General features: G+C 53.1%; 3 non-coding genes and 2 pseudogenes across 3 annotated transcripts; all 5 read right to left on the bottom strand.

The window, feature by feature from the left end:
• Positions 1-5,382: 5,382 nt before the first annotated feature.
• LOC118945647 lies at positions 5,383-5,499 on the bottom strand. The gene has a single exon (XR_005040762.1). It is a non-coding gene; the product is annotated as a U5 spliceosomal RNA (small nuclear RNA).
• Positions 5,500-5,888: 389 nt separating this feature from the next.
• On the bottom strand, positions 5,889-6,068 carry LOC118945526 (annotated as a pseudogene).
• A 5,379-nt stretch (positions 6,069-11,447) lies between these two features.
• LOC118945665 lies at positions 11,448-11,564 on the bottom strand. The gene has a single exon (XR_005040780.1). It is a non-coding gene; the product is annotated as a U5 spliceosomal RNA (small nuclear RNA).
• Positions 11,565-17,547: 5,983 nt separating this feature from the next.
• Positions 17,548-17,664, bottom strand: LOC118945646. Its single transcript, XR_005040761.1, has one exon. It is a non-coding gene; the product is annotated as a U5 spliceosomal RNA (small nuclear RNA).
• Positions 17,665-18,051: 387 nt separating this feature from the next.
• On the bottom strand, positions 18,052-18,231 carry LOC118945525 (annotated as a pseudogene).
• Positions 18,232-22,726: the final 4,495 nt, after the last annotated feature.

Below are 22,726 nucleotides of genomic sequence, written 5' to 3'. Positions count from 1 at the left end.
CCACTTTATCTCCTCCCTCTTCATCCTCCCCCTCACATCACCTTCCACCCTCCTCACTATCCCTTCCACCCCCCAATCTCTCCCTGTCTTAACTAAATTCTGCCTGGCTTCCCACAGCCCCCTTTTAAAGAGACTCATGAGAAGCCAGAGCAGAAACCTGTCCCTATCCGTTCCCCTCGCTCTCCCTACGCCTCGCTCTAACCTAGCCCAAGTCAGCAAAAAATCGCTCCTAACCATACCTAGCAACACCCGTGCCCTAGCCCAGACTAGTCCGGCAAAGGCACAGTCCCAGAAGGCATGGCGCACAGTCTCCTCCCTGCCACAAGCAGATCTTGGACAGGTGGAGGATCGCGACAAACTATGCCGGTACATGATGGAACGTACCGGCAAGCACTTATGGAGGCTCAACCAATTCAGGTCCTTGAGCCTGTTGTCCAGGCCCCGCGCCTGCACTCCCTCCCAGACCACCGACGAGATGCCCGCTACAGGCGCAGGACTCCCTGCCTGCCTGACCTCCTCGTACAGGTGCCTGTGATCTAAACCTACTCGGGCAACTTCAACCTCGGGGTGCGCACGCAGCCACTTGGCCGCATGGCCAAAGTGCCACGGCAGCTGTTCCGCCCGAGGACCCGCGTTAGACCACACCATTACGCTTCTCGCCTGATACGAGAAGAACACCCGCAGGAGGTAACCGGACGGGTGTATAACTGGCTGAGCAAGCTCCGTCAACATGAAAGAAACAAAAATGGCGTCTAGCTTGAGGGGGAGATGTGGTACCCCCCTACCTCCCTCCCCGATGGGACAGAGCATGCGCGCCCTGGCGACCCACTCGTACCTGCCACCCCACATGAACTGAAACACAAGCCTCACTAGAGGCCTCCTCAGACAAGCTGGCAATGGGTAGATGTACGCCAAGTACAAAAGAGATGGCAATACATCCACCTTTAGGACCAGGACCTTACCTATAAAGGACAAAGACCTAGCCTTCCACATTGCCAACTTCTTCTGTACCACTGCAATACCCATGTTCCAGTTCAGCGTCGCTGAGCCAGAGGTCTCAAAATGGACCCCAAGAATCCTCAGGGCCCCCTCACAGAGAGATAACCCCCCGGGCACATCCGTCCTACCGCGCCATCTTCCGAAAAACTTAACGGAAGACTTTGCATGATTCAGAACCGCCCCCGACGCTTGGGTGAAATCCCCAATGATGGCAAGAGACCTTGTCAGGCACGAGTCCTTGCACAAAAGCAAGGAAGTGTCGTCGGCGTACTGCGTCATCTTAACACGCAGCCCACCGCTCCCAGGGATCAACAAGCCCTCCACCCCTGTGTCTGCCCTAATGGCAGCCCCCAGAGGCTCCATGTACAGTACGAAGAGGAGGGCCGAGAGTGGGCATCCCTGCCTGACCCCAGACGAGAGGTCAAAAACGTCACCTAAGTGACTATTTACACTAACTCGACACCCCGCTCCGACATATAATGTACGGATCCATCCTATAAACTTCTCCCCAAACCCTAATCTACCTAATACCCTGAATAGAAAGGATCTATTCACGCGATCAAAGGCTTTCGCCTGATCTAGCGCTGCTACCATTAAAGGCAGCCCTCTATCTTCAACCCAGGCGATGGAGTCCCTAATCAACTGTAGGTTCCATCTTATAGAGCGGCCCTCTACCCCGCACGTCTGATCCTCATGGACGACGTAGGGAAGGGCTGTGCGCAACCGGTCTGCTAAAACCTTTGCAAGAATCTTGTAATCTACGCACAGCATGGTCAACGGCCGCCAGTTGCCAAGGTCAGTTGCTTCCCCCTTCTTATAAAGAAGTGACAGCACACCAACAGCCATTGATCCCCCCGGGACCCCCGTCTCAAGGATGGCCTTCAAGACTTCGAGGACCACCGGTCCAAGTATACCCCAAAACTTGAGGTAAAACTCAGCCGGCAGCCCATCCATCCCAGGCACCTTCCCTTTACCCATCCTCCTAAGAGCGCTCTCAACCTCTTCTAGTGAGATCTGGGCCTCCATCACGTCTCTAATGTCCTCCGGCAACCGCCGGGACAAGTGTTCTAAAAACACGTTTCCCTGCTCTACATCTATTTCCCTTTCCTTAAATAAACCTCGGAAATGATCAGTTGTCACCCTGACCATTTCCTCTGGTTTACTTACTATACTACCATTTTCTTCCGTAACGCCATGCATTATCTTCCTACTCTGCCTGGCCCTAACCGACTTAAAGAACATAGCGGAACAAGTCTCATTATGTTCTAGGAAGCCACTATGCGCACGCTCCAGGAAAGCTCGAGCCTTCTGCTCCTGCAGCTCCCTGAGCTGCGCCTTTAGGGCTGCGAATCTCTCCCAGTCAATCGACCCGCCGAGGTTGCCCGCCTCGTACTCGAGTTCAATTAACCTTTGGATACGATCCACCTCCCTCCTTTCCTCCCTTTTTTTCCTTTTACAATATCCTATTATAAAAGCCCTAATCCTCACCTCCACTAAATCCCACCACTCTAACACCCCCTCGCACATGGACCGGAGGCCGTCAAGCCTCCGAAAGAAACAAAAAAATGCGTCAACGAAAGCCTGCTCCTCCAGTATATCCCGATCTAGCTTCCAGTACCCCCTACCGAAGAGGCAGACTGGCGACCCCACCTGCAGGAACACCCCGTCGTGATCCGTGAAGAACACAGGCAACAGGCGCCCAGACAACTGACCCAAAGACCTGGATATAAAAATGTAGTCGAGCCTCCGCGCAACCCCCCTGGAGTTGCGCCATGTAGGACCGACCATTGCCGGAGTAGTATGCAGGCCACCGTCAACCAGACCATGGCAAGCCATTAGCCCGGTGATTGCGCCTGCACTACTATCACCACCTACCCCTAAATCTATATTAAAGTCCCCTCCTATCACCAAGTGCCTATTTGTGACACACAGGGGCGCCAGACAGTCCACCATCTCCCTTCTGTCTGCCGCCACCTGTGGCCCATATACCCCAATTAACCTATACCTAGCTTCTCTATACACTACATCTATCCCCAATACTCTACCCTGCACTATTACAAAAGTGCTCTCTACCTTAACCTCTCTATTACCACACAATATTCCTACTCCTGTTGAGTGCACCCCTCCTATGCCCCAAAAAGATTCCCCCTTATCCCACTCCTTCCTAAATCTACACACATCCCCACCATCCCTCAGGTGAACCTCCTGTAAAAAACAAAAATCAAACCCCACACCCTCTAAAAAATTAAACACCGCCCTCCTTTTAATAACATCCCTCAACCCCCTTACATTTAAACTAAACAATTTAACAGAAAAATTCATTTAATTATTTACAAAACAAACAAACCCTCAACAAATAAACCCAAACCAAACAAAAAACAGGAGACTCACCCGATGCTCCCCTGGTCCATCTCCACCGGCGGGGACGTCCTCTCCACTTCCGACGCCCCCCCCGTCCTCCTCCATCTCTCCAACCCAGGATGCAGGCAGTGTGTTAGGCCGAGTGCCCTGCATCCCGGGTTCCTCACCACCACCCTCCACCCCCCCCTCCCTGTATGCCTCGGGGCTGAGCGTAGGGGACCCCATCTCCTCAAACAGTAGTTGGGATCCCTCTAGCACACAGCCCACAGACCCCTCACTGGAGTCATCCTCCACCAGAATGTAAGGGGCTGAGGCAAACAGGGAGGCCAACGCACCCCCCCCTCCCCCCCCCCGCCACTCTCTTAGCCCCCCCCTTCCCCTCCACACCCCCCTCCCTCTCACTACCTGCCAAGCTTACCCTCTTCTTCCCCTTCTTCTTTGGTGAAGGAGGTAGCGGGGAAACACAACGTCCCCTCCCCGCTAACTCCTCCACCAATTCCCTTGTCTCTTCCTCTAGGAAGCCTGGCAGGCTGTCCCCCCACTCCTTCCCCCCATCTCCCCCTCCCACCCCCTCCCCTCCCACCTCCACCCCTCCCTCCGTCCCAGTCACTGTCACCGTTCCCTCTTCCACTCCTTCTCGCACCGCTGTCCCACTCTCCCTCTTCTCCGCTCCTTCCCGTTCTTCCGCCTTCTTTTTCTTCTCTCCTTCTTTTTCCTTCTTCCCATCGTCACTCCTCTTTCTTCTCGCCTCTTCCTTCTTCCCGTCCTCTTCCCTTGCCGTCTTTTCCCCTGTGCCATCCGTACAATCCGCACGCGTCCTTTCTTTCCTCCCCCCATCCCCCGCTCCCCCCCCAGCTGCAGACGCGTATGACCTGTGACGAGCCGGGCAATCACGCCACAGGTGTGCTCTCGAGCCACACCCGTGGCAAGCCTTGGGCTCGTCACATTCCCTGGCCTCGTGCTCCTCCGACCCACAGAATCGACACTTCTTGGTGCTGCACGAGGCCAGGATATGGCCGTAGGCCATACAACGCCTGCAGAACGGGGGCTGACGTGCATAGTATAGTGTTCCCCTGTCAGCCCCCAGGGAGAACATCGCCGGAGGATGGAGGTAGCCATCCACACTCTTCGGGGACTCCCTGAGTAACGCCTGGAAACCTCTCTTCCCGTTCCAGAAACCCAGGGAGTCCCTGAGGTACCTCGCTGAGGAGACATTGTCCATGTACCTCCCCAGAAAGGCCCTCACTTCTTCATCCTTCACATGCGGATTGTACATGTTTACGGTGACCACCCTGAAGTTATTCCTTGCCAGGCTGGTCACCGCATAATGGCACAGGGGTCCTTCTTCTTTCTCCGCCCTCACCTTCTTCATTATTCCGTCATGTCTCTCCTCCGTGTATAAAGTCACGTCAAAAGCCTTCTCTAATGGATTCCCCTGCAGACAGAGAACATCTTTGACCTGCAGGTTTAGGTAGGCCATCAGGATATTCCTCCCAAAAGTCTCTCTCCCCCATGGCTCCTTCTCCTTTTCAATCCACGAAAATCTCACCGTGTTAGCCAACCCGATTGTAGGTACTGCCCGTTCTTTTTTCTGTTGCTCCATTCTTCCAAAAAAGCTCTCTTTAGACAGAAGCTGAAAAATAAAGGAAAGTTGGTTCTAAAAAAACCGCCAAATCCTTGTAAAAATTCCTCCCTCCGGTCGTCCTTCGACCTTTTGGCTCAGCGGGCTCTGGGGCACCTCAGTACCAAGCTTGATCTGAGCCAAAAGGCCGAGAAGCGATAACCCACAAATGGAACCCTGAAACCGCCGGACCCCCGGGGGTCTCGACAGACCTCAGCGGGTGGGTTGGCAAAAGCCAGCTCCTCTCTCCCTCCAACCCCCACTCAACCAACCCACCCACCCACCCACCCACCGTTTCCCTGGCAACAAACAGGCAGGTGTTTTTTGGAAAAAGTCGCTAATGCGTCTTTAAGTCACTATCCTGGCCCATCTCTGTCAATTTCCCTTGAAACAAGATACCGGGCTCTGCAAGAAGCAAAGCCGCTCCAAAAATACGTTGAACTCGTAAGTGTTCCTCTCCACGGAAGTCTTTAGTAAAAGGCGAAAGGCTTGTGCGTAATGAAGAGAAACCAGAGTCATATGGAAGTCAAGAGGTCGGGGCCCGAGACACACTCTGTGCACTCTAGGCAGGGTTCCCGCGGGTGCTCCCGGAACCCACTCTTCCAAGTTTTCGAGGGCTGTCTGTGGATAAAAAGAAGGTCACAGACACAGAGGCACAGAGAGACAGAGAGAGAGAGAGAGAGACACACACACACACAATCCTGGCCCCAATTCTTTTTTTTTTTTTTTTTTTTTTTTTAAGTAAAATGGCGGGAAACGGGGGACCCCATTGAAGAGCGCTTCGCCTTTCTTTCAGTTTGAATGTTTCTTTCCTTCTCTTCTTCTGCTAGCCAGCCAGCTAGCTAGCTAGCTAGCCAGCTGTTTACATAGCTTTGTGAATGTGCATTTTCCCTTGACAACGGGAGAAAAGTGTTGCACCGTTCCCGGAGGTACTGCAATACCGGGTCGATGCGTGGAGCGGACGGAGCAAGCCCCATTTCCGACTCCCTGTTCGAAAAATCCATTTAATATGTAGTCCCCCGATGGGGGACGTATCAGATATTAAACTGATAAGAACAGATTTTTTTTTTTTTTTACAAAAAATAATTTATTTACACTCAATACCATTCATACTTTACAAACCATAATTCTCACTCATTCTTAATTCACTATTTACAAAACCAAATCACCAAACACCCAAACAAAAACAAACCTCAGGGGAGCATCGTCCCTCCCCGTCATACCTAACCAATACCTAACCCTTCCCTATCTTCCCTTCCCTAATCTATCCCCTTACAAACCTCACTCTAACACTCCCAGCCCTAATCCCCCCTTCCACCTCTCCCGTGCCGCATGCTGCCCCCACTTTATCTCCTCCCTCTTCATCCTCCCCCTCACATCACCTTCCACCCTCCTCACTATCCCTTCCACCCCCCAATCTCTCCCTGTCTTAACTAAATTCTGCCTGGCTTCCCACAGCCCCCTTTTAAAGAGACTCATGAGAAGCCAGAGCAGAAACCTGTCCCTTTCCGTTCCCCTCGCTCTCCCTACGCCTCGCTCTAACCTAGCCCAAGTCAGCAAAAAATCGCTCCTAACCATACCTAGCAACACCCGTGCCCTAGCCCAGACTAGTCCGGCAAAGGCACAGTCCCAGAAGGCATGGCGCACAGTCTCCTCCCTGCCACAAGCAGATCTTGGACAGGTGGAGGATCGCGACAAACTATGCCGGTACATGATGGAACGTACCGGCAAGCACTTATGGAGGCTCAACCAATTCAGGTCCTTGAGCCTGTTGTCCAGGCCCCGCGCCTGCACTCCCTCCCAGACCACTGACGAGATGCCCGCTACAGGCGCAGGACTCCCTGCCTGCCTGACCTCCTCGTACAGGTGCCTGTGATCTAAACCTACTCGGGCAACTTCAACCTCGGGGTGCGCACGCAGCCACTTGGCCGCATGGCCAAAGTGCCACGGCAGCTGTTCCGCCCGAGGACCCGCGTTAGACCACACCATTACGCTTCTCGCCTGATACGAGAAGAACACCCGCAGGAGGTAACCGGACGGGTGTATAACTGGCTGAGCAAGCTCCGTCAACAAGAAAGAAACAAAAATTGCGTCCAGCTTGAGGGGGAGATGTGGTACCCCCCTACCTCCCTCCCCGATGGGACAGAGCATGCGCGCCCTGGCGACCCACTCGTACCTGCCACCCCACATGAACTGAAACACAAGCCTCACTAGAGGCCTCCTCAGACAAGCCGGCAATGGGTATATGTACGCCAAGTACAAAAGAGATGGCAATACATCCACCTTTAGGACCAGGACCTTACCTATAAAGGACAAAGACCTAGCCTTCCACATTGCCAACTTCTTCTGTACCACTGCAATAACCATGTTCCAGTTCAGCGTCGCTGAGCCAGAGGTCTCAAAATGGACCCCGAGAATCCTCAGGGCCCCCTCACAGAGAGATAACCCCCCGGGCACATCCGTCCTACCGCGCCATCTTCCGAAAAACTTAACGGAAGACTTTGCATGATTCAGAACCGCCCCCGACGCTTGGGTGAAATCCCCAATGATGGCAAGAGACCTTGTCAGGCACGAGTCCTTGCACAACAGCAAGGAAGTGTCGTCGGCGTACTGCGTCATCTTAACACGCAGCCCACCGCTCCCAGGGATCAACAAGCCCTCCACCCCTGTGTCTGCCCTAATGGCAGCCCCCAGAGGCTCCATGTACAGTACGAAGAGGAGGGCCGAGAGTGGGCATCCCTGCCTGACCCCAGACGAGAGGTCAAAAACGTCACCTAAGTGACTATTTACACTAACTCGACACCCCGCTCCGACATATAATGTACGGATCCATCCTATAAACTTCTCCCCAAATCCTAATCTACCTAATACCCTGAATAGAAAGGATCTATTCACGCGATCAAAGGCTTTCGCCTGATCTAGCGCTGCTACCATTAAAGGCAGCCCTCTATCTTCAACCCAGGCGATGGAGTCCCTAATCAACTGTAGGTTCCATCTTATAGAGCGGCCCTCTACCCCGCACGTCTGATCCTCATGGACGACGTAGGGAAGGGCTGTGCGCAACCGGTCTGCTAAAACCTTTGCAAGAATCTTGTAATCTACGCACAGCATGGTCAACGGCCGCCAGTTGCCAAGGTCAGTTGCTTCCCCCTTCTTATAAAGAAGTGACAGCACACCAACAGCCATTGATCCCCCCGGGACCCCCGTCTCAAGGATGGCCTTCAAGACTTCGAGGACCACCGGTCCAAGTATACCCCAAAACTTGAGGTAAAACTCAGCCGGCAGCCCATCCATCCCAGGCACCTTCCCTTTACCCATCCTCCTAAGAGCGCTCTCAACCTCTTCTATTGAGATCTGGGCCTCCATCACGTCTCTAATGTCCTCCGGCAACCGCCGGGACAAGTGTTCTAAAAACACGTTTCCCTGCTCTACATCTATTTCCCTTTCCTTAAATAAACCTCGGAAATGATCAGTTGTCACCCTGACCATTTCCTCTGGTTTACTTACTATACTACCATTTTCTTCCCTAACGCCATGCATTACCCTCCTACTCTGCCTGGCCCTAACCGACTTAAAGAACATAGCGGAACAAGTCTCATTATGTTCTAGAAAGCCACTATGCGCACGCTCCAGGAAAGCTCGAGCCTTCTGCTCCTGCAGCTCCCTGAGCTGCGCCTTTAGGGCTGTGAATCTCTCCCAGTCAATCGACCCGCCGAGGTTGCCCGCCTCGTACTCGAGTTCAATTAACCTTTGGATACGATCCACCTCCCTCCTTTCCTCCCTTTTTTTCCTTTTACAATATCCTATTATAAAAGCCCTAATCCTCACCTTCACTAAATCCCACCACTCTAACACCCCCTCGCACATGGACCGGAGGCCGTCAAGCCTCCGAAAGAAACAAAAAAATGCGTCAACGAAAGCCTGCTCCTCCAGTATATCCCGATCTAGCTTCCAGTACCCCCTACCGAAGAGGCAGACTGGCGACCCCACCTGCAGGAACACCCCGTCGTGATCCGTGAAGAACACAGGCAACAGGCGCCCAGACAACTGACCCAAAGACCTGGATATAAAAATGTAGTCGAGCCTCCGCGCAACCCCCCTGGAGTTGCGCCATGTAGGACCGACCATTGCCGGAGTAGTATGCAGGCCACCATCAACCAGACCATGGCAAGCCATTAGCCCGGTGATTGCGCCTACACTACTATCACCCCCTACCTCTAAATCTATATTAAAATCCCCTCCTATCACCAAGTGCCTATTTGTAACACACAGGGGCGCCAGACAGTCCACCATCTCCCTCCTGTCTGCCGCCACCTGTGGTCCATACACCCCAATTAACCTATACCTAGCTTCTCTATACACTACATCTATCCCCATTACTCTACCCTGCATTATAACAAAAGTGCTCTCTATCTTAACCTCTCTATTTCCACACAAAATTCCTACTCCTGTTGAGTGCACCCCTCCTATGCCCCAAAAAGATTCCCCCTTATCCCACTCCCTCCTAAATCTATGCACATCCCCACCATCCCTCAGGTGAACCTCCTGTAAAAAACAGAAATCAAAACCCACACCCTCTAAATAACAAAAAACCGCCCTCCTTTTAACAAAATCCCTCAACCCTCTAACATTTAAACTAAGAAAAGAAACAGACATATTCATTTAATAATAACCAACCACTAAACCCAAAACCCAAAGAAAAAACAGGAGACTCACCCGATGCTCCCCTGGTCCATCTCCACCGGCGGGGACGTCTTCTCCTCTCCTGACGCCTCCCCCCTCCCCCCCCCCCGCTGATCTCTTAGCCCCCCCCTCCCCCTCCACACCCCCCTCCCTCTCACTTCCTGTCGAGCTCCCCTTCCTCTTCCCTTTCTTCTCTTTCTTCTTTGGTGAAGGAGGTAGCGGGGAGACACCACCTCCCTTCCCCGCCAGCTCCTCCACCATTTCCCTCAATTCTTCCACGAGGGAGCTCGACAGGCTGTCCCCCCAATCCCGCACCCCCTCTCCCCCCTCCACAAGTCCTGCCACAGGTACCCCCTCCCCCACCACAGGTCCTGCCACAGGCACCCCCTCCCCCACCACTCCCTCCACTGTTGTTTTCTCTCGTTCTTCCGTTCCTTTTGCTTCATTCTCCTTTCCTTCTTCCACATCTTCTCCCCCTGCTTTCACTCCGTTCTCCTCTTCTTTCTTTTTGTCTTTTCCTTCAGCAATCACAGTCTTTGCCTGAAAAGGCCTTCCTTCCCCTCCTCTTCTTCCCCCATCCCCCGCTCCTGCTCCCCCTCCAACTGCAGACGCGTATGACCGCTGACGAGCCGGGCAATCACGCCACAGGTGCTGAGTGGAACCACACCCGTGGCAAGCCTTCGGCTCGTCACAGTCCTTGGCCTCGTGCTCCCCAGATCCACAAAATCTGCACTTTCTAGTGCTGCACGAGGCCAGGATGTGTCCATAGGCCATACAGCGCCTGCAGAAAGGGGGCTGACGTGCATAGTACAACGTCCCCCTGTCAGCCCCCAGGGAGAACATAGCCGGGGGATGAAGGTACCCTCCCACCCCCCGAGGATCTTCCCTTAGGAGGGCCTGAAACCCTCTCCTCCCCGTCCAAAAACCCAACGAGTCCTTGAGGGGCCTTCCTGAGGAGACATTATCCATATATCTCCCCAGAAAGGCCCTCACCTCTTCATCCTTGACGTAGGGGTTATACATGTTCACCGTCACAACCCGGAAATTATTCCTAGCCAAGCTCTTCACCATGTAATGACACATTGGCCCCGTATCTCCCACCGCTCTCACTTTCTTCAGGATCTCATCGTGCTTGCCTTCTGTGAAGAAAGCCACATCAAAAGAACCGTCCAAAGAGTTTCCTTGAAGGCAAAACACTTCCTTCACCGACAGTTTCAGCAATCCAATCAGGATGGTTCTCCCAAAAGCTTCTCGTCCAAATGGATCCACATCCTTTTCTTTCCAAGAGAAACGCAGGGTATTTGCTAACCCTATCCCAGGGACTGACCCACTTGATGAAAAATGCGTCATCTCCGCAAGGAGATCAACGCTCTCCTCCAGACAATCCAAAAAACAAAAAAAGGAGGGAAAAAACACAGAAAAACTTGAAAGATTAGATAAATCACAAACCTTTTACCGCCCTTCTACTTCGACCTTTTGACTCAGCGGGCTCTGGGGCACCTCAGTACCAAGCTTGATCTGAGCCAAAAGGCCGAGAAGCAATAACCCACAAATGGAACCCTGAAACCGCCGGACCCCCGGGGGTCTCGACAGACCCCAGCGGGTGGGTTGGCAAAAGCCAGCTCCTCTCTCCCTCCAACCCCCACTCACTCAACCACCCAACCACCCACCCACCGTTTCCCTGGCAACAAACAGGCAGGTGTTTTTTGGAAAAAGTCGCTAATGCGTCTTTAAGTCACTATCCTGGCCCATCTCTGTCAATTTCTCTTGAAACAAGATACCGGGCTCTGCAAGAAGCAAAGCCGCTCCAAAAATACGTGGAACTCGTAAGTGTTCCTCTCCACGGAAGTCTTTAGTAAAAGGCGAAAGGCTTGTGCGTAATGAAGAGAAACCAGAGTCATATGGAAGTCAAGAGGTCGGGGCCCGAGACACACTCTGTGCACTCTAGGCAGGGTTCCCGCGGGTGCTCCCGGAACCCACTCTTCCAAGTTTTCGAGGGCTGTCTGTGGATAAAAAGAAGGTTGCAGACACAGAGAGAGAGAGAGAGAGAGAGAGAGAGAGAGAGAGAGAGAGAGAGAGAGAGAGAGAGAGAGAGAGAGAGAGAGAGAGAGAGAGAGAGAGAGAGAGAGAGAGAGACACACACACACACACACACAATCCTGGCCCCAATTCTTTTTTTTTTTTTTTTTTTTTTTTAAGTAAAATGGCGGGAAACGGGGGACCCCATTGAAGAGCGCTTCGCCTTTCTTTCAGTTTGAATGTTTCTTTCCTTCTCTTCTTCTGCTAGCCAGCCAGCCAGCCAGCATTCTTAATTCACTATTTACAAAACCAAATCACCAAACACCCAAACAAAAACAAACCTCAGGGGAGCATCGTCCCTCCCCGTCATACCTAACCAATACCTAACCCTTCCCTATCTTCCCTTCCCTAATCTATCCCCTTACAAACCTCACTCTAACACTCCCAGCCCTAATCCCCCCTTCCACCTCTCCCGTGCCGCATGCTGCCCCCACTTTATCTCCTCCCTCTTCATCCTCCCCCTCACATCACCTTCCACCCTCCTCACTATCCCTTCCACCCCCCAATCTCTCCCTGTCTTAACTAAATTCTGCCTGGCTTCCCACAGCCCCCTTTTAAAGAGACTCATGAGAAGCCAGAGCAGAAACCTGTCCCTATCCGTTCCTCTCGCTCTCCCTACGCCTCTCTCTAACCTAGCCCAAGTCAGCAAAAAATCGCTCCTAACCATACCTAGCAACACCCGTGCCCTAGCCCAGACTAGTCCGGCAAAGGCACAGTCCCAGAAGGCATGGCGCACAGTCTCCTCCCTGCCACAAGCAGATCTTGGACAGGTGGAGGATCGCGACAAACTATGCCGGTACATGATGGAACGTACCGGCAAGCACTTATGGAGGCTCAACCAATTCAGGTCCTTGAGCCTGTTGTCCAGGCCCCGCGCCTGCACTCCCTCCCAGACCACTGACGAGATGCCCGCTACAGGCGCAGGACTCCCTGCCTGCCTGACCTCCTCGTACAGGTGCCTGTGATCTAAACCTACTCGGGCAACTTCAACCTCGGGGTGCGCACGCAGCCACTTGGCCGCATGGCCAAAGTGCCACGGCAGCTGTTCCGCCCGAGGACCCGCGTTAGACCACACCATTACGCTTCTCGCCTGATACGAGAAGAACACCCGCAGGAGGTAACCGGACGGGTGTATAACTGGCTGAGCAAGCTCCGTCAACAAGAAAGAAACAAAAATTGCGTCCAGCTTGAGGGGGAGATGTGGTACCCCCCTACCTCCCTCCCCGATGGGACAGAGCATGCGCGCCCTGGCGACCCACTCGTACCTGCCACCCCACATGAACTGAAACACAAGCCTCACTAGAGGCCTCCTCAGACAAGCTGGCAATGGGTAGATGTACGCCAAGTACAAAAGAGATGGCAATACATCCACCTTTAGGACCAGGACCTTACCTATAAAGGACAAAGACCTAGCCTTCCACATTGCCAACTTCTTCTGTACCACTGCAATACCCATGTTCCAGTTCAGCGTCGCTGAGCCAGAGGTCTCAAAATGGACCCCAAGAATCCTCAGGGCCCCCTCACAGAGAGATAACCCCCCGGGCACATCCGTCCTACCGCGCCATCTTCCGAAAAACTTAACGGAAGACTTTGCATGATTCAGAACCGCCCCCGACGCTTGGGTGAAATCCCCAATGATGGCAAGAGACCTTGTCAGGCACGAGTCCTTGCACAAAAGCAAGGAAGTGTCGTCGGCGTACTGCGTCATCTTAACACGCAGCCCACCGCTCCCAGGGATCAACAAGCCCTCCACCCCTGTGTCTGCCCTAATGGCAGCCCCCAGAGGCTCCATGTACAGTACGAAGAGGAGGGCCGAGAGTGGGCATCCCTGCCTGACCCCAGACGAGAGGTCAAAAACGTCACCTAAGTGACTATTTACACTAACTCGACACCCCGCTCCGACATATAATGTACGGATCCATCCTATAAACTTCTCCCCAAATCCTAATCTACCTAATACCCTGAATAGAAAGGATCTATTCACGCGATCAAAGGCTTTCGCCTGATCTAGCGCTGCTACCATTAAAGGCAGCCCTCTATCTTCAACCCAGGCGATGGAGTCCCTAATCAACTGTAGGTTCCATCTTATAGAGCGGCCCTCTACCCCGCACGTCTGATCCTCATGGACGACGTAGGGAAGGGCTGTGCGCAACCGGTCTGCTAAAACCTTTGCAAGAATCTTGTAATCTACGCACAGCATGGTCAACGGCCGCCAGTTGCCAAGGTCAGTTGCTTCCCCCTTCTTATAAAGAAGTGACAGCACACCAACAGCCATTGATCCCCCCGGGACCCCCGTCTCAAGGATGGCCTTCAAGACTTCGAGGACCACCGGTCCAAGTATACCCCAAAACTTGAGGTAAAACTCAGCCGGCAGCCCATCCATCCCAGGCACCTTCCCTTTACCCATCCTCCTAAGAGCGCTCTCAACCTCTTCTAGTGAGATCTGGGCCTCCATCACGTCTCTAATGTCCTCCGGCAACCGCCGGGACAAGTGTTCTAAAAACACGTTTCCCTGCTCTACATCTATTTCCCTTTCCTTAAATAAACCTCGGAAATGATCAGTTGTCACCCTGACCATTTCCTCTGGTTTACTTACTATACTACCATTTTCTTCCCTAACGCCCTGCATTACCCTCCTACTCTGCCTGGCCCTAACCGACTTAAAGAACATAGCGGAACAAGTCTCATTATGTTCTAGAAAGCCACTATGCGCACGCTCCAGGAAAGCTCGAGCCTTCTGCTCCTGCAGCTCCCTGAGCTGCGCCTTTAGGGCTGCGAATCTCTCCCAGTCAATCGACCCGCCGAGGTTGCCCGCCTCGTACTCGAGTTCAATTAACCTTTGGATACGATCCACCTCCCTCCTTTCCTCCCTTTTTTTCCTTTTACAATATCCTATTATAAAAGCCCTAATCCTCACCTCCACTAAATCCTAACACCCCCTCGCACATGGACCGGAGGCCGTCAAGCCTCCGAAAGAAACAAAAAAATGCGTCAACGAAAGCCTGCTCCTCCAGTATATCCCGATCTAGCTTCCAGTACCCCCTACCGAAGAGGCAGACTGGCGACCCCACCTGCAGGAACACCCCGTCGTGATCCGTGAAGAACACAGGCAACAGGCGCCCAGACAACTGACCCAAAGACCTGGATATAAAAATGTAGTCGAGCCTCCGCGCAACCCCCCTGGAGTTGCGCCATGTAGGACCGACCATTGCCGGAGTAGTATGCAGGCCACCGTCAACCAGACCATGGCAAGCCATTAGCCCGGTGATTGCGCCTGCACTACTATCACCACCTACCCCTAAATCTATATTAAAGTCCCCTCCTATCACCAAGTGCCTATTTGTGACACACAGGGGCGCCAGACAGTCCACCATCTCCCTTCTGTCTGCCGCCACCTGTGGCCCATATACCCCAATTAACCTATACCTAGCTTCTCTATACACTACATCTATCCCCAATACTCTACCCTGCACTATTACAAAAGTGCTCTCTACCTTAACCTCTCTATTACCACACAATATTCCTACTCCTGTTGAGTGCACCCCTCCTATGCCCCAAAAAGATTCCCCCTTATCCCACTCCTTCCTAAATCTACACACATCCCCACCATCCCTCAGGTGAACCTCCTGTAAAAAACAAAAATCAAACCCCACACCCTCTAAAAAATTAAACACCGCCCTCCTTTTAATAACATCCCTCAACCCCCTTACATTTAAACTAAACAATTTAACAGAAAAATTCATTTAATTATTTACAAAACAAACAAACCCTCAACAAATAAACCCAAACCAAACAAAAAACAGGAGACTCACCCGATGCTCCCCTGGTCCATCTCCACCGGCGGGGACGTCCTCTCCACTTCCGACGCCCCCCCGTCCTCCTCCATCTCTCCAACCCAGGATGCAGGCAGTGTGTTAGGCCGAGTGCCCTGCATCCCGGGTTCCTCACCACCACCCTCCACCCCCCCCTCCCTGTATGCCTCGGGGCTGAGCGTAGGGGACCCCATCTCCTCAAACAGTAGTTGGGATCCCTCTAGCACACAGCCCACAGACCCCTCACTGGAGTCATCCTCCACCAGAATGTAAGGGGCTGAGGCAAACAGGGAGGCCAACGCACCCCCCCCTCCCCCCCCCCCGCCACTCTCTTAGCCCCCCCCTTCCCCTCCACACCCCCCTCCCTCTCACTACCTGCCAAGCTTACCCTCTTCTTCCCCTTCTTCTTTGGTGAAGGAGGTAGCGGGGAAACACAACGTCCCCTCCCCGCTAACTCCTCCACCAATTCCCTTGTCTCTTCCTCTAGGAAGCCTGGCAGGCTGTCCCCCCACTCCTTCCCCCCATCTCCCCCTCCCACCCCCTCCCCTCCCACCTCCACCCCTCCCTCCGTCCCAGTCACTGTCACCGTTCCCTCTTCCACTCCTTCTCGCACCGCTGTCCCACTCTCCCTCTTCTCCGCTCCTTCCCGTTCTTCCGCCTTCTTTTTCTTCTCTCCTTCTTTTTCCTTCTTCCCATCGTCACTCCTCTTTCTTCTCGCCTCTTCCTTCTTCCCGTCCTCTTCCCTTGCCGTCTTTTCCCCTGTGCCATCCGTACAATCCGCACGCGTCCTTTCTTTCCTCCCCCCATCCCCCGCTCCCCCCCCAGCTGCAGACGCGTATGACCTGTGACGAGCCGGGCAATCACGCCACAGGTGTGCTCTCGAGCCACACCCGTGGCAAGCCTTGGGCTCGTCACATTCCCTGGCCTCGTGCTCCTCCGACCCACAGAATCGACACTTCTTGGTGCTGCACGAGGCCAGGATATGGCCGTAGGCCATACAACGCCTGCAGAACGGGGGCTGACGTGCATAGTATAGTGTTCCCCTGTCAGCCCCCAGGGAGAACATCGCCGGAGGATGGAGGTAGCCATCCACACTCTTCGGGGACTCCCTGAGTAACGCCTGGAAACCTCTCTTCCCGTTCCAGAAACCCAGGGAGTCCCTGAGGTACCTCGCTGAGGAGACATTGTCCATGTACCTCCCCAGAAAGGCCCTCACTTCTTCATCCTTCACATGCGGATTGTACATGTTTACGGTGACCACCCTGAAGTTATTCCTTGCCAGGCTGGTCACCGCATAATGGCACAGGGGTCCTTCTTCTTTCTCCGCCCTCACCTTCTTCATTATTCCGTCATGTCTCTCCTCCGTGTATAAAGTCACGTCAAAAGCCTTCTCTAATGGATTCCCCTGCAGACAGAGAACATCTTTGACCTGCAGGTTTAGGTAGGCCATCAGGATATTCCTCCCAAAAGTCTCTCTCCCCCATGGCTCCTTCTCCTTTTCAATCCACGAAAATCTCACCGTGTTAGCCAACCCGATTGTAGGTACTGCCCGTTCTTTTTTCTGTTGCTCCATTCTTCCAAAAAAGCTCTCTTTAGACAGAAGCTGAAAAATAAAGGAAAGTTGGTTCTAAAAAAACCGCCAAATCCTTGTAAAAATTCCTCCCTCCGGTCGTCCTTCGACCTTTTGGCTCAGCGGGCTCTGGGGCACCTCAGTACCAAGCTTGATCTGAGCCAAAAGGCCGAGAAGCGATAACCCACAAATGGAACCCTGAAACCGCCGGACCCCCGGGGGTCTCGACAGACCTCAGCGGGTGGGTTGGCAAAAGCCAGCTCCTCTCTCCCTCCAACCCCCACTCAACCAACCCACCCACCCACCCACCCACCGTTTCCCTGGCAACAAACAGGCAGGTGTTTTTTGGAAAAAGTCGCTAATGCGTCTTTAAGTCACTATCCTGGCCCATCTCTGTCAATTTCCCTTGAAACAAGATACCGGGCTCTGCAAGAAGCAAAGCCGCTCCAAAAATACGTTGAACTCGTAAGTGTTCCTCTCCACGGAAGTCTTTAGTAAAAGGCGAAAGGCTTGTGCGTAATGAAGAGAAACCAGAGTCATATGGAAGTCAAGAGGTCGGGGCCCGAGACACACTCTGTGCACTCTAGGCAGGGTTCCCGCGGGTGCTCCCGGAACCCACTCTTCCAAGTTTTCGAGGGCTGTCTGTGGATAAAAAGAAGGTCACAGACACAGAGGCACAGAGAGACAGAGAGAGAGAGAGAGAGACACACACACACACAATCCTGGCCCCAATTCTTTTTTTTTTTTTTATTTTTTTTAAGTAAAATGGCGGGAAACGGGGGACCCCATTGAAGAGCGCTTCGCCTTTCTTTCAGTTTGAATGTTTCTTTCCTTCTCTTCTTCTGCTAGCCAGCCAGCTAGCTAGCTAGCTAGCCAGCTGTTTACATAGCTTTGTGAATGTGCATTTTCCCTTGACAACGGGAGAAAAGTGTTGCACCGTTCCCGGAGGTACTGCAATACCGGGTCGATGCGTGGAGCGGACGGAGCAAGCCCCATTTCCGACTCCCTGTTCGAAAAATCCATTTAATATGTAGTCCCCCGATGGGGGACGTATCAGATATTAAACTGATAAGAACAGATTTTTTTTTTTTTTTACAAAAAATAATTTATTTACACTCAATACCATTCATACTTTACAAACCATAATTCTCACTCATTCTTAATTCACTATTTACAAAACCAAATCACCAAACACCCAAACAAAAACAAACCTCAGGGGAGCATCGTCCCTCCCCGTCATACCTAACCAATACCTAACCCTTCCCTATCTTCCCTTCCCTAATCTATCCCCTTACAAACCTCACTCTAACACTCCCAGCCCTAATCCCCCCTTCCACCTCTCCCGTGCCGCATGCTGCCCCCACTTTATCTCCTCCCTCTTCATCCTCCCCCTCACATCACCTTCCACCCTCCTCACTATCCCTTCCACCCCCCAATCTCTCCCTGTCTTAACTAAATTCTGCCTGGCTTCCCACAGCCCCCTTTTAAAGAGACTCATGAGAAGCCAGAGCAGAAACCTGTCCCTTTCCGTTCCCCTCGCTCTCCCTACGCCTCGCTCTAACCTAGCCCAAGTCAGCAAAAAATCGCTCCTAACCATACCTAGCAACACCCGTGCCCTAGCCCAGACTAGTCCGGCAAAGGCACAGTCCCAGAAGGCATGGCGCACAGTCTCCTCCCTGCCACAAGCAGATCTTGGACAGGTGGAGGATCGCGACAAACTATGCCGGTACATGATGGAACGTACCGGCAAGCACTTATGGAGGCTCAACCAATTCAGGTCCTTGAGCCTGTTGTCCAGGCCCCGCGCCTGCACTCCCTCCCAGACCACTGACGAGATGCCCGCTACAGGCGCAGGACTCCCTGCCTGCCTGACCTCCTCGTACAGGTGCCTGTGATCTAAACCTACTCGGGCAACTTCAACCTCGGGGTGCGCACGCAGCCACTTGGCCGCATGGCCAAAGTGCCACGGCAGCTGTTCCGCCCGAGGACCCGCGTTAGACCACACCATTACGCTTCTCGCCTGATACGAGAAGAACACCCGCAGGAGGTAACCGGACGGGTGTATAACTGGCTGAGCAAGCTCCGTCAACAAGAAAGAAACAAAAATTGCGTCCAGCTTGAGGGGGAGATGTGGTACCCCCCTACCTCCCTCCCCGATGGGACAGAGCATGCGCGCCCTGGCGACCCACTCGTACCTGCCACCCCACATGAACTGAAACACAAGCCTCACTAGAGGCCTCCTCAGACAAGCCGGCAATGGGTATATGTACGCCAAGTACAAAAGAGATGGCAATACATCCACCTTTAGGACCAGGACCTTACCTATAAAGGACAAAGACCTAGCCTTCCACATTGCCAACTTCTTCTGTACCACTGCAATAACCATGTTCCAGTTCAGCGTCGCTGAGCCAGAGGTCTCAAAATGGACCCCGAGAATCCTCAGGGCCCCCTCACAGAGAGATAACCCCCCGGGCACATCCGTCCTACCGCGCCATCTTCCGAAAAACTTAACGGAAGACTTTGCATGATTCAGAACCGCCCCCGACGCTTGGGTGAAATCCCCAATGATGGCAAGAGACCTTGTCAGGCACGAGTCCTTGCACAACAGCAAGGAAGTGTCGTCGGCGTACTGCGTCATCTTAACACGCAGCCCACCGCTCCCAGGGATCAACAAGCCCTCCACCCCTGTGTCTGCCCTAATGGCAGCCCCCAGAGGCTCCATGTACAGTACGAAGAGGAGGGCCGAGAGTGGGCATCCCTGCCTGACCCCAGACGAGAGGTCAAAAACGTCACCTAAGTGACTATTTACACTAACTCGACACCCCGCTCCGACATATAATGTACGGATCCATCCTATAAACTTCTCCCCAAATCCTAATCTACCTAATACCCTGAATAGAAAGGATCTATTCACGCGATCAAAGGCTTTCGCCTGATCTAGCGCTGCTACCATTAAAGGCAGCCCTCTATCTTCAACCCAGGCGATGGAGTCCCTAATCAACTGTAGGTTCCATCTTATAGAGCGGCCCTCTACCCCGCACGTCTGATCCTCATGGACGACGTAGGGAAGGGCTGTGCGCAACCGGTCTGCTAAAACCTTTGCAAGAATCTTGTAATCTACGCACAGCATGGTCAACGGCCGCCAGTTGCCAAGGTCAGTTGCTTCCCCCTTCTTATAAAGAAGTGACAGCACACCAACAGCCATTGATCCCCCCGGGACCCCCGTCTCAAGGATGGCCTTCAAGACTTCGAGGACCACCGGTCCAAGTATACCCCAAAACTTGAGGTAAAACTCAGCCGGCAGCCCATCCATCCCAGGCACCTTCCCTTTACCCATCCTCCTAAGAGCGCTCTCAACCTCTTCTATTGAGATCTGGGCCTCCATCACGTCTCTAATGTCCTCCGGCAACCGCCGGGACAAGTGTTCTAAAAACACGTTTCCCTGCTCTACATCTATTTCCCTTTCCTTAAATAAACCTCGGAAATGATCAGTTGTCACCCTGACCATTTCCTCTGGTTTACTTACTATACTACCATTTTCTTCCCTAACGCCATGCATTACCCTCCTACTCTGCCTGGCCCTAACCGACTTAAAGAACATAGCGGAACAAGTCTCATTATGTTCTAGAAAGCCACTATGCGCACGCTCCAGGAAAGCTCGAGCCTTCTGCTCCTGCAGCTCCCTGAGCTGCGCCTTTAGGGCTGTGAATCTCTCCCAGTCAATCGACCCGCCGAGGTTGCCCGCCTCGTACTCGAGTTCAATTAACCTTTGGATACGATCCACCTCCCTCCTTTCCTCCCTTTTTTTCCTTTTACAATATCCTATTATAAAAGCCCTAATCCTCACCTTCACTAAATCCCACCACTCTAACACCCCCTCGCACATGGACCGGAGGCCGTCAAGCCTCCGAAAGAAACAAAAAAATGCGTCAACGAAAGCCTGCTCCTCCAGTATATCCCGATCTAGCTTCCAGTACCCCCTACCGAAGAGGCAGACTGGCGACCCCACCTGCAGGAACACCCCGTCGTGATCCGTGAAGAACACAGGCAACAGGCGCCCAGACAACTGACCCAAAGACCTGGATATAAAAATGTAGTCGAGCCTCCGCGCAACCCCCCTGGAGTTGCGCCATGTAGGACCGACCATTGCCGGAGTAGTATGCAGGCCACCATCAACCAGACCATGGCAAGCCATTAGCCCGGTGATTGCGCCTGCACTACTATCACCACCTACCCCTAAATCTATATTAAAGTCCCCTCCTATCACCAAGTGCCTATTTGTGACACACAGGGGCGCCAGACAGTCCACCATCTCCCTTCTGTCTGCCGCCACCTGTGGCCCATATACCCCAATTAACCTATACCTAGCTTCTCTATACACTACATCTATCCCCAATACTCTACCCTGCATTATAACAAAAGTGCTCTCTACCTTAACCTCTTTATTCCCACACAAAATTCCTACTACTGTTGAGTGCACCCCTCCTATGCCCCAAAAGGATTTCCCCTTATCCCACTCCCTCCTAAATCTACACACATCCCCACCATCCCTCAGGTGAACCTCCTGTAAAAAACAAAAATCAAACCCCACACCCTCTAAAAAATTAAACACCGCCCTCCTTTTAATTACATCCCTCAACCCCCTTACATTTAAACTAAACAATTTAACAGAAATATTCATTTATAAACAAAATATATATTTACAAACAAACAAAACCCTCAACAAATAACCCCAAACCAAACAAAAAACAGGAGACTCACCCGATGCTCCCCTGGTCCATCTCCACCGGCGGGGACGTCCTCTCCTCTCCTGACGCCCCCCCGTCCTCCTCCATCTCTCCAACCCAGGATGCAGGCAGTGTGTTAGGCCGAGTGCCCTGCATCCTGGGTTCCCCACCACCACCGTCCACCCCCCCCTCCCTGTATGCCTCGGGGCTGAGTGTAGGGGACCCCATCTCCCCAAACAGGAGTTGGGATCCCTCTATCACACAGCCCACAGACCCCTCACTGGAGTCATCCTCCACTAGGATGTAAGGGGCTGAGGCAAACAGGGAGGCCAATGCACCCCCCCCTCCCCCCCCCCGCCGTTCTCTTAGCCCCCCCCTCCCCCTCCCCACCCCCCTCCCTCTCACTTCCTGCCAACTTCCCCCTCTTCTTTCCTTTCTTTTTTGGTGAAGGAGGTAGCGGGGAGACACAACGTCCCTTCCCCGCTAACTCCTCCACCAATCCCCTTGTCTCTTCCTCAAGGAAGCCCGGCAGGCTGTCCCCCCACTCCTTCCCCCCATCTCCCCCTCCCACCCCCTCCCCTCCCACCTCCACCCCTCCCTCCGTCCCCATCACCGTTCCCTCTTCCACTCCTTCTCGCACCACTGTCCCACTCTCCCTCTTCTCCGCTCCTTCCCGTTCTTCCGCCTTCTTTTTCTTCTCTCCTTCTTTTTCCTTCTTCCCATCGTCACTCCTCTTTCTTCTCGCCTCTTCCTTCTTCTCATCCTCTTCAGTTGCCTTCTTTTCCCCTGTGCCATCCGTACAATCCGCACGCGTCCTTTCTTTCCTCCCCCCATCCCCCGCTCCCCCCCCAGCTGCAGACGCGTATGACCTGTG

Source organism: Oncorhynchus mykiss, chromosome Y (assembly GCF_013265735.2).
Source record: "Oncorhynchus mykiss isolate Arlee chromosome Y, USDA_OmykA_1.1, whole genome shotgun sequence".
Lineage (NCBI taxonomy): Eukaryota > Metazoa > Chordata > Actinopteri > Salmoniformes > Salmonidae > Oncorhynchus > Oncorhynchus mykiss.
Note: the sequence above shows the minus strand (reverse complement) of the source record. Positions and strands in the feature narration are given on the sequence as shown.